Source organism: Rhinoderma darwinii, chromosome 2 (assembly GCF_050947455.1).
Source record: "Rhinoderma darwinii isolate aRhiDar2 chromosome 2, aRhiDar2.hap1, whole genome shotgun sequence".
In the NCBI taxonomy this organism is placed as follows: Eukaryota; Metazoa; Chordata; class Amphibia; order Anura; family Rhinodermatidae; genus Rhinoderma; species Rhinoderma darwinii.
Genome location: NC_134688.1, coordinates 362,000,146 through 362,015,758, shown reverse-complemented (window position 1 = coordinate 362,015,758; position 15,613 = coordinate 362,000,146). Strand labels below are relative to the sequence as shown.

Sequence of the window (15,613 nt, the reverse complement as noted above, 5' to 3'; positions counted from 1 at the left end):
GTGTATGTATAGCAGATTATTTGTATCCTATGCACTGTACAGTTGATATATTCTGAATACTACTGTTATTTCATCCTATAGTTTCACCCTTTCCTGTCTACCAGCAATAAAGAGAAAGATTTCACAGTTTCACAGCCTTTTTCTTAAGAAGACAGGGGGTTTAGCTACATGTCAGATTACACACCGTGCTAACGTGTATGAGGACAGAATATATACAATATATACAATACGTCCGTCCATTACAGACGTTAATGTGCTCGTGTGAACCCAGCCTAATACAATATAATGCTAACCAGTCCACTCCCACATTAGTAACATTATGTAGCTTGTGATTACAAATACAATATAACTACACATTGGTGTAACTTCAACCTCCTGGGCTCCAGTGCAAAATCTGTAACAGGGCCCCCACCTACTATGTGGCATTTATCATACTAGTATCTTCTTACTGTGATTAGCAGACATTTGGACCCCCTCGGGCAAAAGGGCTTGGGTGCGACTGCTACCTTTGCACCCTCTATGCCTACGCACCTGTATCTATACACCACAAAGTCTTTAAAATTATCACTTTTACACTTTTGTTTTGCATCTGCAAAGTGTCCAGACTGAGGCACATACTATATTTTTCATTAATAATTATTTATTATGCATTTGTCGATTTAGCCAAATCATACAATTTTGCACGCAGCTACACCATTTATGCACACAATGCCAATTTGGATAGCATTTATGTTGAGCTCATACTTTGATTTTGAACTTGGTGCCTTGTATGACATTACGATAGCCATGGACCAAAATATTTGCTTTTGTTTATTTTATAATTTCTCAACGATACTATGGCAGGAATTTATTATTAGATTTACGTCACATTTCTAGCTTAAAAAAGTCACTTTTGTTGCGTCATATTTGAGCTAAATGTTCTTATATTTTCTGTTCTCTCAACATTTCTTGAAAGTGGGTGGGGTTAACTGGGAGTAGGCGTGGTCAGCAAGTGTCCAACAGTTTTGATTTCTAAAAACAGAAAATTGTGCAAATTGTAGCGCAACTCCACCCCACTTATAGCAGACATATATTTCATCTTCTGTCTTAGGACTGCCCACGTGTGTCTCTTAATAAATTTGGTGCATTTCACTCTGACGTAGTTTAGTTTAAAACTGGCGTATGAAATACCAGTCTTAATAAATTACCCCCTATGTGTCTAGATTCTTAACACAACTCTCACACTGACATTATGTATATACTATACTGTAAGTACACAAGCAATCTTGCTGACGCTCATATATATGATTTTTTCGTTTTGGGATTGATTGGTAATGTAATAGGAGAGTTCAGGAAAGTGAATGTTCTCTGAAACAGTAAGTTCCATTTCATTGGAGACCTTAAAATACATAACACAAAAAATCTCCGAACCTGTTACGAAAGTCAACATAGGTACACCAACGCAATGGAATAAAAGGTAACATGTTGACCTGTTTCCAGATCCAAATATGTATATTAAGTGGAGATTATTTCAACTATTAGAGTGACTATAGTTCATTGTGTTTAAGCCATGCAGTAGAAAGCCTGGAAATAAGTATTGCAATGCACATGCAAGGGGAAAGGTGGCAATGTATACTTATTGTAATATTTTATAGTGTACTAAACATATCAAAATAGATTTAGTTACGTACAAGGCTATGTTCACACTGATATTCGGGTCTGTTCAGACACCTGTGTGTTGCTCTTTGGTGGATAGAATTACATAGTCTGCTTTACTATTCCTTTCTGTGACCAAAAACAGAACCCTGACGGACCCAATTAAAGTCAATGTGATCTGTTAGGATCCATTAGAATACAATATAGAAGTGATCTGTGATATTCTTAATGGCTTCTGTAATAACTGAAACATGACACCAGTGTGAACAGAGCATTATACTTAAAGAGGCTCTGTCACCAGATTTTGCAACCCCTATCTGCTATTGCAGCAGATAGGCGCTGCAATGTAGATAAGAGTAACGTTTTTATTTTTTAAAAACGAGCATTTTTGGCCAAGTTATGACCATTTTTGTAGTTATGCAAATGAGGCTTGCAAAAGTCCAAGTGGGTTTGTTTAAAAGTAAAAGTCCAAGTGGGCGTGTATTATGTGCGTACATCGGGGCGTTTTTAATACTTTTACTAGCTGGGCGTTCTGAAGAGAAGTATCATCCACTTCTCTTCAGAACGCCCAGCTTCTGCCAGATCATGCTGTGACGTCACTCACAGGTCCTGCATCGTGTCAGACGAGCGAGGACACATCGGCACCAGAGGCTACAGTTGATTCTGCAGCAGCATCAGCGTTTGCAGGTAAGTAGCTACATCGACTTACCTGCTAACGCCGATGCTGCTGCAGAATCAACTGAAGCCTCTGGTGCCGATGTGGCCGACACGATGCAGGACCTGTGAGTGACGTCACAGATCTGCACTGCCAGAAGCTGGGCGTTCTGAAGAGAAGTGGATGATACTTCTCATCAGACCGGCCAGCTAGTAAAAGTATTAAAAACGCCCCGATGTACGCACATAATACACGCCGACTTGGACTTTTACTTTTAAACACACCCACTTGGACTTTTGCAAGCCTCATTTGCATAACTACAAAAATGGTCATAACTTGGCCAAAAATGCTCGTTTTTTTAAAATAAAAACGTTACTGTAATCTACATTGCAGCGCCTATCTGCTGCAATAGCAGATAGGGGTTGCAAAATCTGGTGACAGAGCCTCTTTAAATATATTTCTATTAGTTGAAAAAGGAATAGTAAAAGAAAAAAATATGTGACCTCATGTTTCCATAAAAAATGCACTAATACATGTTGAAACAAACCCTTCAAGTAATAAAACGAAAAAAAAAATCTAATAACTAGCCCACAAGTTTGGTGGTAATCCCAAGAGTATCAGTCAAAAAGACAAGTGTAAGGCTATGTGGTCTCGAAACCACAACGAATAGCCATTCCGTCACACAACAGATACCACTGGTGCCTGACGGTTCTCATTGACTTACAATGAGGTCCGTCAGATTCTGCAAAAGTATCCAAAATTTTGAAGAGAATAATATTTTTGCTGTCAAATATGACAGAATCTGCGATAGTATCCCCGAACGGAGCCTCCGATGCAAATGGGAACAAGGCCTTACACAAGTATTCTAGACTTACACAAGTATTCTAGGGTTGCGAGCTTTGCGTATTTTGGCCAAAATAACAACTAATACCCCATGTTTCATGGATATTTCTTACTACGTATACTACACTTTTTTTCAGGACGCAGCCGGGTCTTATATGCTGGGAGGGCATGATGTGCTGGCGTTTGGTTTGGAATGCAGAGCAGCCCGCTTTAGCTAACACTAGCGGCGTTACAAATAGGCTGTTATTCGGCAAGATACGCCATGCCTGACGACCAGCACATTATCCCTCCACGTATTACACTTAGTACTGACACCCCATGTACTATTCACAGCACTGACCCCTATTCATCACATTTATTTTATTTATTTATTTTTATTACATTATTACACAGTTCTGACACTTTCATACATACATATTTATTTTTTACCATCCATTCACACCCTAGCACTACACTGACACACATTTATCGCACACCTTTGAGCACTTAGTCCGCCACTCCCCTCAAGACTAGTGGGAGGGGCTATCACTATTTAATGCACACTCCTTCTGCAGCATTCTTTGACCCGTCTGCGTCCTGATGGGAACGGGTTTTCACCCACCCACCTACCTAGTGAGTATGGCCTTTTTTGTGGTTTTGATATTTATGTCCCATTTTTTCTGTTTGTGTTTTTAAATTAGGAACGAAAAGTTCTGGTTAGGGACTCGCAAGGCACTGGGGACCCTTGACGTTGGGTTGCGAGCTTTGCGTATTTTGGCCAAAATAACAACTAATACCCCATGTTTCATGGATATTTCTTACTACGTATACTACACTTTTTTTCAGGACGCAGCCGGGTCTTATATGCTGGGAGGGCATGATGTGCTGGCGTTTGGTTTGGAATGCAGAGCAGCCCGCTTTAGCTAACACTAGCGGCGTTACAAATAGGCTGTTATTCGGCAAGATACGCCATGCCTGACGACCAGCACATTATCCCTCCACGTATTACACTTAGTACTGACACCCCATGTACTATTCACAGCACTGACCCCTATTCATCACATTTATTTTATTTATTTATTTTTATTACATTATTACACAGTTCTGACACTTTCATACATACATATTTATTTTTTACCATCCATTCACACCCTAGCACTACACTGACACACATTTATCGCACACCTTTGAGCACTTAGTCCGCCACTCCCCTCAAGACTAGTGGGAGGGGCTATCACTATTTAATGCACACTCCTTCTGCAGCATTCTTTGACCCGTCTGCGTCCTGATGGGAACGGGTTTTCACCCACCCACCTACCTAGTGAGTATGGCCTTTTTTGTGGTTTTGATATTTATGTCCCATTTTTTCTGTTTGTGTTTTTAAATTAGGAACGAAAAGTTCTGGTTAGGGACTCGCAAGGCACTGGGGACCCTTGACGTTGGGTTGCGAGCTTTGCGTATTTTGGCCAAAATAACAACTAATACCCCATGTTTCATGGATATTTCTTACTACGTATACTACACTTTTTTTCAGGACGCAGCCGGGTCTTATATGCTGGGAGGGCATGATGTGCTGGCGTTTGGTTTGGAATGCAGAGCAGCCCGCTTTAGCTAACACTAGCGGCGTTACAAATAGGCTGTTATTCGGCAAGATACGCCATGCCTGACGACCAGCACATTATCCCTCCACGTATTACACTTAGTACTGACACCCCATGTACTATTCACAGCACTGACCCCTATTCATCACATTTATTTTATTTATTTATTTTTATTACATTATTACACAGTTCTGACACTTTCATACATACATATTTATTTTTTACCATCCATTCACACCCTAGCACTACACTGACACACATTTATCGCACACCTTTGAGCACTTAGTCCGCCACTCCCCTCAAGACTAGTGGGAGGGGCTATCACTATTTAATGCACACTCCTTCTGCAGCATTCTTTGACCCGTCTGCGTCCTGATGGGAACGGGTTTTCACCCACCCACCTACCTAGTGAGTATGGCCTTTTTTGTGGTTTTGATATTTATGTCCCATTTTTTCTGTTTGTGTTTTTAAATTAGGAACGAAAAGTTCTGGTTAGGGACTCGCAAGGCACTGGGGACCCTTGACGTTGGGTTGCGAGCTTTGCGTATTTTGGCCAAAATAACAACTAATACCCCATGTTTCATGGATATTTCTTACTACGTATACTACACTTTTTTTCAGGACGCAGCCGGGTCTTATATGCTGGGAGGGCATGATGTGCTGGCGTTTGGTTTGGAATGCAGAGCAGCCCGCTTTAGCTAACACTAGCGGCGTTACAAATAGGCTGTTATTCGGCAAGATACGCCATGCCTGACGACCAGCACATTATCCCTCCACGTATTACACTTAGTACTGACACCCCATGTACTATTCACAGCACTGACCCCTATTCATCACATTTATTTTATTTATTTATTTTTATTACATTATTACACAGTTCTGACACTTTCATACATACATATTTATTTTTTACCATCCATTCACACCCTAGCACTACACTGACACACATTTATCGCACACCTTTGAGCACTTAGTCCGCCACTCCCCTCAAGACTAGTGGGAGGGGCTATCACTATTTAATGCACACTCCTTCTGCAGCATTCTTTGACCCGTCTGCGTCCTGATGGGAACGGGTTTTCACCCACCCACCTACCTAGTGAGTATGGCCTTTTTTGTGGTTTTGATATTTATGTCCCATTTTTTCTGTTTGTGTTTTTAAATTAGGAACGAAAAGTTCTGGTTAGGGACTCGCAAGGCACTGGGGACCCTTGACGTTGGGTTGCGAGCTTTGCGTATTTTGGCCAAAATAACAACTAATACCCCATGTTTCATGGATATTTCTTACTACGTATACTACACTTTTTTTCAGGACGCAGCCGGGTCTTATATGCTGGGAGGGCATGATGTGCTGGCGTTTGGTTTGGAATGCAGAGCAGCCCGCTTTAGCTAACACTAGCGGCGTTACAAATAGGCTGTTATTCGGCAAGATACGCCATGCCTGATGACCAGCACATTATCCCTCCACGTATTACACTTAGTACTGACACCCCATGTACTATTCACAGCACTGACCCCTATTCATCACATTTATTTTATTTATTTATTTTTATTACATTATTACACAGTTCTGACACTTTCATACATACATATTTATTTTTTACCATCCATTCACACCCTAGCACTACACTGACACACATTTATCGCACACCTTTGAGCACTTAGTCCGCCACTCCCCTCAAGACTAGTGGGAGGGGCTATCACTATTTAATGCACACTCCTTCTGCAGCATTCTTTGACCCGTCTGCGTCCTGATGGGAACGGGTTTTCACCCACCCACCTACCTAGTGAGTATGGCCTTTTTTGTGGTTTTGATATTTATGTCCCATTTTTTCTGTTTGTGTTTTTAAATTAGGAACGAAAAGTTCTGGTTAGGGACTCGCAAGGCACTGGGGACCCTTGACGTTGGGTTGCGAGCTTTGCGTATTTTGGCCAAAATAACAACTAATACCCCATGTTTCATGGATATTTCTTACTACGTATACTACACTTTTTTTCAGGACGCAGCCGGGTCTTATATGCTGGGAGGGCATGATGTGCTGGCGTTTGGTTTGGAATGCAGAGCAGCCCGCTTTAGCTAACACTAGCGGCGTTACAAATAGGCTGTTATTCGGCAAGATACGCCATGCCTGACGACCAGCACATTATCCCTCCACGTATTACACTTAGTACTGACACCCCATGTACTATTCACAGCACTGACCCCTATTCATCACATTTATTTTATTTATTTATTTTTATTACATTATTACACAGTTCTGACACTTTCATACATACATATTTATTTTTTACCATCCATTCACACCCTAGCACTACACTGACACACATTTATCGCACACCTTTGAGCACTTAGTCCGCCACTCCCCTCAAGACTAGTGGGAGGGGCTATCACTATTTAATGCACACTCCTTCTGCAGCATTCTTTGACCCGTCTGCGTCCTGATGGGAACGGGTTTTCACCCACCCACCTACCTAGTGAGTATGGCCTTTTTTGTGGTTTTGATATTTATGTCCCATTTTTTCTGTTTGTGTTTTTAAATTAGGAACGAAAAGTTCTGGTTAGGGACTCGCAAGGCACTGGGGACCCTTGACGTTGGGTTGCGAGCTTTGCGTATTTTGGCCAAAATAACAACTAATACCCCATGTTTCATGGATATTTCTTACTACGTATACTACACTTTTTTTCAGGACGCAGCCGGGTCTTATATGCTGGGAGGGCATGATGTGCTGGCGTTTGGTTTGGAATGCAGAGCAGCCCGCTTTAGCTAACACTAGCGGCGTTACAAATAGGCTGTTATTCGGCAAGATACGCCATGCCTGACGACCAGCACATTATCCCTCCACGTATTACACTTAGTACTGACACCCCATGTACTATTCACAGCACTGACCCCTATTCATCACATTTATTTCATTTATTTATTTTTATTACATTATTACACAGTTCTGACACTTTCATACATACATATTTATTTTTTACCATCCATTCACACCCTAGCACTACACTGACACACATTTATCGCACACCTTTGAGCACTTAGTCCGCCACTCCCCTCAAGACTAGTGGGAGGGGCTATCACTATTTAATGCACACTCCTTCTGCAGCATTCTTTGACCCGTCTGCGTCCTGATGGGAACGGGTTTTCACCCACCCACCTACCTAGTGAGTATGGCCTTTTTTGTGGTTTTGATATTTATGTCCCATTTTTTCTGTTTGTGTTTTTAAATTAGGAACGAAAAGTTCTGGTTAGGGACTCGCAAGGCACTGGGGACCCTTGACGTTGGGTTGCGAGCTTTGCGTATTTTGGCCAAAATAACAACTAATACCCCATGTTTCATGGATATTTCTTACTACGTATACTACACTTTTTTTCAGGACGCAGCCGGGTCTTATATGCTGGGAGGGCATGATGTGCTGGCGTTTGGTTTGGAATGCAGAGCAGCCCGCTTTAGCTAACACTAGCGGCGTTACAAATAGGCTGTTATTCGGCAAGATACGCCATGCCTGACGACCAGCACATTATCCCTCCACGTATTACACTTAGTACTGACACCCCATGTACTATTCACAGCACTGACCCCTATTCATCACATTTATTTTATTTATTTATTTTTATTACATTATTACACAGTTCTGACACTTTCATACATACATATTTATTTTTTACCATCCATTCACACCCTAGCACTACACTGACACACATTTATCGCACACCTTTGAGCACTTAGTCCGCCACTCCCCTCAAGACTAGTGGGAGGGGCTATCACTATTTAATGCACACTCCTTCTGCAGCATTCTTTGACCCGTCTGCGTCCTGATGGGAACGGGTTTTCACCCACCCACCTACCTAGTGAGTATGGCCTTTTTTGTGGTTTTGATATTTATGTCCCATTTTTTCTGTTTGTGTTTTTAAATTAGGAACGAAAAGTTCTGGTTAGGGACTCGCAAGGCACTGGGGACCCTTGACGTTGGGTTGCGAGCTTTGCGTATTTTGGCCAAAATAACAACTAATACCCCATGTTTCATGGATATTTCTTACTACGTATACTACACTTTTTTTCAGGACGCAGCCGGGTCTTATATGCTGGGAGGGCATGATGTGCTGGCGTTTGGTTTGGAATGCAGAGCAGCCCGCTTTAGCTAACACTAGCGGCGTTACAAATAGGCTGTTATTCGGCAAGATACGCCATGCCTGACGACCAGCACATTATCCCTCCACGTATTACACTTAGTACTGACACCCCATGTACTATTCACAGCACTGACCCCTATTCATCACATTTATTTTATTTATTTATTTTTATTACATTATTACACAGTTCTGACACTTTCATACATACATATTTATTTTTTACCATCCATTCACACCCTAGCACTACACTGACACACATTTATCGCACACCTTTGAGCACTTAGTCCGCCACTCCCCTCAAGACTAGTGGGAGGGGCTATCACTATTTAATGCACACTCCTTCTGCAGCATTCTTTGACCCGTCTGCGTCCTGATGGGAACGGGTTTTCACCCACCCACCTACCTAGTGAGTATGGCCTTTTTTGTGGTTTTGATATTTATGTCCCATTTTTTCTGTTTGTGTTTTTAAATTAGGAACGAAAAGTTCTGGTTAGGGACTCGCAAGGCACTGGGGACCCTTGACGTTGGGTTGCGAGCTTTGCGTATTTTGGCCAAAATAACAACTAATACCCCATGTTTCATGGATATTTCTTACTACGTATACTACACTTTTTTTCAGGACGCAGCCGGGTCTTATATGCTGGGAGGGCATGATGTGCTGGCGTTTGGTTTGGAATGCAGAGCAGCCCGCTTTAGCTAACACTAGCGGCGTTACAAATAGGCTGTTATTCGGCAAGATACGCCATGCCTGACGACCAGCACATTATCCCTCCACGTATTACACTTAGTACTGACACCCCATGTACTATTCACAGCACTGACCCCTATTCATCACATTTATTTTATTTATTTATTTTTATTACATTATTACACAGTTCTGACACTTTCATACATACATATTTATTTTTTACCATCCATTCACACCCTAGCACTACACTGACACACATTTATCGCACACCTTTGAGCACTTAGTCCGCCACTCCCCTCAAGACTAGTGGGAGGGGCTATCACTATTTAATGCACACTCCTTCTGCAGCATTCTTTGACCCGTCTGCGTCCTGATGGGAACGGGTTTTCACCCACCCACCTACCTAGTGAGTATGGCCTTTTTTGTGGTTTTGATATTTATGTCCCATTTTTTCTGTTTGTGTTTTTAAATTAGGAACGAAAAGTTCTGGTTAGGGACTCGCAAGGCACTGGGGACCCTTGACGTTGGGTTGCGAGCTTTGCGTATTTTGGCCAAAATAACAACTAATACCCCATGTTTCATGGATATTTCTTACTACGTATACTACACTTTTTTTCAGGACGCAGCCGGGTCTTATATGCTGGGAGGGCATGATGTGCTGGCGTTTGGTTTGGAATGCAGAGCAGCCCGCTTTAGCTAACACTAGCGGCGTTACAAATAGGCTGTTATTCGGCAAGATACGCCATGCCTGACGACCAGCACATTATCCCTCCACGTATTACACTTAGTACTGACACCCCATGTACTATTCACAGCACTGACCCCTATTCATCACATTTATTTTATTTATTTATTTTTATTACATTATTACACAGTTCTGACACTTTCATACATACATATTTATTTTTTACCATCCATTCACACCCTAGCACTACACTGACACACATTTATCGCACACCTTTGAGCACTTAGTCCGCCACTCCCCTCAAGACTAGTGGGAGGGGCTATCACTATTTAATGCACACTCCTTCTGCAGCATTCTTTGACCCGTCTGCGTCCTGATGGGAACGGGTTTTCACCCACCCACCTACCTAGTGAGTATGGCCTTTTTTGTGGTTTTGATATTTATGTCCCATTTTTTCTGTTTGTGTTTTTAAATTAGGAACGAAAAGTTCTGGTTAGGGACTCGCAAGGCACTGGGGACCCTTGACGTTGGGTTGCGAGCTTTGCGTATTTTGGCCAAAATAACAACTAATACCCCATGTTTCATGGATATTTCTTACTACGTATACTACACTTTTTTTCAGGACGCAGCCGGGTCTTATATGCTGGGAGGGCATGATGTGCTGGCGTTTGGTTTGGAATGCAGAGCAGCCCGCTTTAGCTAACACTAGCGGCGTTACAAATAGGCTGTTATTCGGCAAGATACGCCATGCCTGACGACCAGCACATTATCCCTCCACGTATTACACTTAGTACTGACACCCCATGTACTATTCACAGCACTGACCCCTATTCATCACATTTATTTTATTTATTTATTTTTATTACATTATTACACAGTTCTGACACTTTCATACATACATATTTATTTTTTACCATCCATTCACACCCTAGCACTACACTGACACACATTTATCGCACACCTTTGAGCACTTAGTCCGCCACTCCCCTCAAGACTAGTGGGAGGGGCTATCACTATTTAATGCACACTCCTTCTGCAGCATTCTTTGACCCGTCTGCGTCCTGATGGGAACGGGTTTTCACCCACCCACCTACCTAGTGAGTATGGCCTTTTTTGTGGTTTTGATATTTATGTCCCATTTTTTCTGTTTGTGTTTTTAAATTAGGAACGAAAAGTTCTGGTTAGGGACTCGCAAGGCACTGGGGACCCTTGACGTTGGGTTGCGAGCTTTGCGTATTTTGGCCAAAATAACAACTAATACCCCATGTTTCATGGATATTTCTTACTACGTATACTACACTTTTTTTCAGGACGCAGCCGGGTCTTATATGCTGGGAGGGCATGATGTGCTGGCGTTTGGTTTGGAATGCAGAGCAGCCCGCTTTAGCTAACACTAGCGGCGTTACAAATAGGCTGTTATTCGGCAAGATACGCCATGCCTGACGACCAGCACATTATCCCTCCACGTATTACACTTAGTACTGACACCCCATGTACTATTCACAGCACTGACCCCTATTCATCACATTTATTTTATTTATTTATTTTTATTACATTATTACACAGTTCTGACACTTTCATACATACATATTTATTTTTTACCATCCATTCACACCCTAGCACTACACTGACACACATTTATCGCACACCTTTGAGCACTTAGTCCGCCACTCCCCTCAAGACTAGTGGGAGGGGCTATCACTATTTAATGCACACTCCTTCTGCAGCATTCTTTGACCCGTCTGCGTCCTGATGGGAACGGGTTTTCACCCACCCACCTACCTAGTGAGTATGGCCTTTTTTGTGGTTTTGATATTTATGTCCCATTTTTTCTGTTTGTGTTCACTTCTATATGCCCTTCTATTAGCTGGAGTGGAGAGCAACTATCAAAGAGTGGTCATCGCTGTGGCAGACCTGGCTCGTCTATGTAGTACATGGAATGGCTGAAATGTAACACTACATTTTCCTTGCTATGGGCCTTATAGTTGGCCGAATCTAATCACATGGGGGTTTTCTGAAGCCAGATTTGCAGCGATCAACTGATCATTGGGTTGGGTTAGGTAAAAAAAAATGTTGTGTTAATGCCTTTAATAACAGTAAAAAAAACATATATTTTGGGTCTTACAACATATTAAAAATATACATCAGTCAATACTCAAATTAATGAAATTTTTTTAACATTTTCCCAACCTATCTCAGTGATAAATCTGACCCTATGTGCTTAGAGTGAGCACAGGCATGTAGCGAGAGTCATCTTTGATGATATCTAATAGCTCAGCAGCTGCATCATTTGTGAGACTTCATCTAATAGCCTACGAGGTGTGAAGAGGGTTGTATATGTTGGAGTTTTGATCTGCTGGCTAAAGAAGCCGTATTATAAACCTGGATGCACTTGTGTTTTGTACAATGTCTTTATTTAATTTTCAGTGTAAGTAAAGTTACAAACCTTTATAAATTTATAAACCTGAATGCATTTATATTTTAACTTGATTCCAAAGTGTACTCAATAATGATCTAATGACGAACAATTCATTGGAATTCAGTGCTTTTAGATTTATCTATAGAATAGATGTAATCACCCAGTGTTACGCTCCCCATCCTGGTGTGCACCACCCTCACAGTATAGTCACATATTGCATTGGGAAGAAAAAATAGAAATGGGCAAAAGAGCAGTGTGGCTTACATTAAAAATTACTTTTATTGATCATTTCTATAATGTCAGAGATTGTGACAATAATATTATCATTAAAATGAGCCACTGTCCTGAATAAATAGTAATGTTGCTTAATCTATCAACCTATTTGTCCCCACATTTGATACTAGAAGCAGGTCATAAATATGCAAACTTATTGCAGTGTAAGGGGCCGTTCACATATGTCCGGCGTCTGCTTCACTTTAGCTCCGGCGTGTTAAAGAAAAGCCGGAGGCAAACTGATGCTAGAACAGATCCCATAGCTTTCTATGGGATCTGTTCTGGCGCAGGGGACATCAGTTGTGGCGCCGTACGGCACCGGACCTCCCTGGGAGTCGGATCCAAAAATGTTACCTGAAGCGTTTTTGGTTCCAGCTCCCAGGGAGGTCTGGCACCGTATCCTATCTATTTTAATTGTGGCCGGATAAACCCCCGGGTGCTGGCACATCCACCTTCCAGCAGAACCCGGGAAGGTGGATGTGAGCTAGGAGCGGAATCCCCGGTCATAGCATTGCCGGGGATTCCGCTCCAGGCAAACCACATGACTCCATGTGGCCGGAGGTATGTCCCACTGCCAACTGTGTTTGCATCCTCAGCACGCAGACACAGTTGAACTTAATACTGAAGCAGTGAACTATCAGGTCCCCGCTTCAGAATGAGTTCAGAGCGGAGGAGCAGAGGAGCTACTCCGCTCGCCAATAATTCCCCGTCACAGTGCTACTTTACTAACTGTGCTCGGGAAAGCCCTTGACATCACTGTCCATATATCGACAGTGACGTCAGTGGCTGCTGATTGAGCGGAATCCGCGTTGCCGATGATCTGGCCAGGGATTCCGCTCCTAGATGAAAATCCCTGAGGTTACTGTCCATATATTGACATTGACATCAGGGGCTCCTCCTGGAGTGGAATCCCCGGCCAGAGTCGGCAACGGGGATTCCGCTCAAGCAGTAGCCACTGACGTCACTGTCCCTATTTGGACAGTGGTATCAGTAAGTCCTCCATGAGGGAATCCCCGGACACAGCGTCGGCGATGCTGTGGCCGGGGATTCTGTTCAGGGAGTAACCCCTGACATCACTGTTTATATATGGACAGTGGCGTCAGTGGGTCCTCCGAGAGGCAATCCCCGGCCACAGTGTCGGCAATGCTCTGGCCAGGGATTCCTCTGCTAGAGGGTGCTTCAGTGGTGCTATCTACAGGGGAAGGGGGATAGCACTATATACAGTGGGGGTGGCGCAGGAGGGCGCTATGTGGCACAATCTACATGTTGCGCTGAGTGGCGCCATCTACAGGGGGCGCTGTGTGGCGCTATCTACAGGGGGCTGTGTGACATTATCTACAGGGGGTACTGTGGCATAATACTTAGGGGGTACCGTGTCATATACAGAGGGCACTGCGGCATTATCTACAGGGCGTGTGTGGCGCCATCTACAGGGGGCTGTGTGACATTATCTACAGGGTGTACTGTGGCCTTATACACAAGGGGTACTGTGACATTATATACAGAGAGCACTGCGTCATTATCTACAGGGGTATGTGTGGCGCCATCTACAGGGGGCTGTATGACATTATCTACAGGGGGTACTGTGGCATTATATACAGAGTACACTGCGACATTATCTACAGGGGCATGTGTGGCACTATATACAGGGGGGCACTATATACAAGGGGGTGTGGCACTATCAAAAGAGGGCACTGCGGCATTATCTACAGGGGTGTGTTGCACTATATACAGAGGGCACTGCTGCATTATCTACAGAGGGCAGTGTTTCATTATCTACACATGAAATTCATCTGTTTTTAAAGTTTGTCAAAAACGGAAAACACGGAACGGATACAAAACGGATGCAAAGCAGCCATCAAAAACTAACTTAATTGGCTGTTTTTAAAAGCCAACACCCGAACCCTGTTGTGTGAATTCCTGCTTGGTTTAGGGTGGGTAGGAGATGCAGGGTGGTATTGGATAGCTGTAAAGGCGCCAAAAACGATCTACTCCCTGAAGTTAGGGCTAGTGTTTGGCATATTTTCAGGCTCCCATGGCTGCTTCGTAGATTTGATCTGAGGTCAGTGGACAGCAGCTGCCTTTTGGGCTCTCTCTCTCTTGGCACCGGTATTGGCGCTCCACTGAATATGACACACGTAACATTACAATGTGTGCGTCAGACTTCAGTGTAGCGCCAATGCCGGAGCAGAGAAGCCGAGCCCTGACATGGTACACAACAAGTATCTAATCTATCATGTATCCAATCTATCACAAACTATGCACCACTCTTATAAAATTGGCAAATTTTCACACCCTAGACTACCTTTTTGGTGGACCATTGTGGTAAAAACTGACGTTAAAAACTGATGGTAAAAACTGATGACAACTAACGACAACTGATGACAACTAACGACAACTGATGACAACTGATGGTTTTGTAGTAAAAATTGTGAAAAAGCCTGATGGCAACTGATACATTTTTGCATCAGTTTTTGCATCAGTTGTAATCACTTGAGAGATGAAAAAACTGATGCTGATGCAACTGCTATATATGAACGCACCCTAAGGGCCTGTTCACATCACCGTTTGCTTTCCGTTCCGGGGCTCCATCGGAGGTTTCCGTCGGGTGAACCCCGCAACGGAAAGTGAAAGTGAAACCACAGCTTCCGTTTCAGTCACCATTTATATCAATAGTGATGGAAACATCGCTAATGGTTTCCGTT

At 42.9% G+C, this 15,613-nt stretch overlaps 1 protein-coding gene across 2 annotated transcripts in view; it reads left to right on the top strand.

Annotated features, from left to right (window-relative positions):
- Positions 1-15,613, top strand: part of LOC142741353 (uncharacterized) — a 37,930-nt gene that overhangs the window by 3,828 nt on the left and 18,489 nt on the right. The window contains exon 2 of one of the 2 annotated variants that reach the window (XM_075850731.1): positions 82-158. The exons of the other annotated variant lie outside the window; for it this stretch is intronic. The gene's annotated coding sequence lies outside the window, so the exon portion shown is untranslated. Of the gene's footprint in view, positions 1-81; positions 159-15,613 lie in introns of those variants that run through there. 2 annotated transcript variants of the gene reach the window in all.